The sequence below is a fragment of the Elephantulus edwardii genome, unplaced genomic scaffold (assembly GCF_000299155.1).
Source record: "Elephantulus edwardii isolate Elephantulus edwardi_28Jun2011 unplaced genomic scaffold, EleEdw1.0 scaffold00116, whole genome shotgun sequence".
In the NCBI taxonomy this organism is placed as follows: Eukaryota; Metazoa; Chordata; class Mammalia; order Macroscelidea; family Macroscelididae; genus Elephantulus; species Elephantulus edwardii.
In genome coordinates, this window is record NW_006399866.1 from 3,129,645 (window position 1) to 3,131,994 (window position 2,350).

Sequence of the window (2,350 nt, forward strand, 5' to 3'; positions counted from 1 at the left end):
ATCAGGAAAAGTGCTGAGTAAAAGTCGCCTTTCAAAAGGCCCCAGATTACTCATCTAAGTCCTCATCTCGCTAAATTTCCGTTCAAGCGCCTGAAAATATTTGAAATGAGTAATTTCTCCTGATGAAGAGAGTCTGATTTTGATTCTGTCTAATTTATTTCAAGATTTAGGGAGCACCCAGAGAGAGGGGGGGAGTTTTCAGGCGGCTCCTGGCCTCTTTCCCACCCTCCCACCTGCCCTGCCCCCCTGTTTTCATTCTAGGAAGGAGATGATTGGCTGGTGCACCCTGTCTGGATTGTGAGTGAACCTCTCAGGCCAGGAAGAAGACATGGGAGAAGGTCGCCTGAATCGAAGCCTGCTGTGTAGTCCCAGGCCTGCTACAGTTCCTGGCAGCGGAGGTTTGCGTTCATCTCAGAGGACACTGATTCAGCCCCTCCAAGGGCCTTACCCTGAGCTGGGCATTGGGGTGCAGAGGTGAGTGAGGAGGGGGAGACTTTGCCTTTGAGGAGCCACAGCAGGGGAGGTGAAACAAGAAGGCAAAAAGCTGTCTGTCACTCAAGGTTGTCAATGGGGTTAGTCAGCTTCTGGGCAGAGGGCGATGTGGGGTCTAGGTAGAACTCTACCCTGGTCTGCAGAGCCTCAATTCAAGGTGACCACCATCTACCCAGCAAGGGCTGATCAGACTGAGGCCCCAAAAGTGGGGAAGGTCTGAGCTGTGTGAGCAGGCGGTTGAGATCCTGGGGTCTCACATTTCAGGATGCATCTAAGAGACTGAACATTTAACCCAAAAAATATCTAAACCCACCGCCACCTGGTCAGTGACAACTCTTAGTGTCCTTTCATTGAGCTTCCAAGACTGTAAATTGTTATAGAAGGAAACTGCCCATCTTCCTCCTTCAGAGCCACCAGGGTTCAAACTGCAGATTTTTAGGTCATTGGCCCTATACATTGCACATTACTCCAGTGAAGAGGCTGGAGGAGTTAATTCCTAGCTTAAAATTGACGTTCCAGGCCCCCTACTCTCCAAAGCCTAGGCTCAGCTCCAGGACTCTGCAGCTGACCAGCAGCCCAGGGAACTCTGGTTCAAGAGGTCCAACACCAGGTCACTGCCTATGGACAAGCCTTTCCACTGAGGTCGTGGGTAGCTATATGGTGCCTCCATAGGGCAGGTGAGTGCACGGGACTAAAAGCCTATCTGACTGCCCTTGCCACTGTCCCACCTGTTACTACATGCACCACCTGCAGCAGATCATCCCAGGTCTCTGTGTGGCTGTGTCCACCTCTGCACGGCAGAGGCTGCCAGGAGTGTCGTGAGAAAAGCATACATGTCAGCACCCAGTAAAAACACTCAGTGAATGGTAGCCCTGGTCCAGCTCCATGTCTCCTGACCTTGATTTCCCAGCAGTCTTCCTGCTAATGTCCTTCCCCATCAGGTCATGCTCCTTTTGGTAACCTCTGGTGGCCTTCTGACCAGTGACCTCTCTCACTCAGGCCCACCAGAACTTCTACCTCTACTGCCTCCTTGTCCTGTCTGCCCTGCCCTCCCCTGTCCCCATTTCCTGACCTTTTACCCTCTACCAATTACTCAGACCTCCCATGTCCTGGTTTGGTTCATTCTTATTCAAGGCTCAATCCAGATCTTCTCACCTATCATGTCCCAAAGCTCTGGTAGTGTCATCTGCAGCAGGCTGAGCTGCTAACAAAGAGGAGCATCTCTAGCAGTTCAAATCCACCAGTCTCTATGAGGGAGAAAGATGAGCAGTCTCTTCCCATTAAGATTTATAGCCTCAGAAACCTGATGGAGTTGAAACCAACTGGACAATACTGTTTTAGGTTTTTGAGATCATGTGCCAGCTTTTTTAATAAAAGAAAATTCATATTTATTTATATCTGCATTAAAAACTCTGGAAGATTCTTTAAAACTAAGCTCAGTGGTTACTTAAAAGGTGAATCTGATACACACCCATGTTTATTGCGGCTTTGTTCACAATAGCTAAGAGCTGGAAACAACCCAAGGGCCCATCAACAAATGAATGGATAGAGAAGCTCTGGTATATTCACACAATGGAATACTATACTGCATTGAAAAAACAAGGCACTCATGAAATATTATACAAAATGGGTGACCCTGGAGGAAATTATGCTGAGTGAAATATCTCAGTCACAAAAAGATGAATATAGCATAGGACTGTAAAATGGGACTGACATCGGGGTTGAGGGAAGACAGAGGAGGAGAGGATGAAGATGTATACTGCATTGAAACAGATATGATTGGGTATTATTGTCATGACAGGAGTCCAGAATGAAGGCTGCAGAGTGGAGTGGACTTGCGGGGAGGGATTATATAAAA

The 2,350-nt window shown here is 48.1% G+C and overlaps 1 pseudogene; it reads left to right on the top strand.

Moving 5' to 3' along the window:
• The first annotated feature begins 328 nt into the window (after positions 1–328).
• LOC102873668 overlaps positions 329–2,350 on the top strand; it is a 21,050-nt pseudogene continuing 19,028 nt past the window's right edge.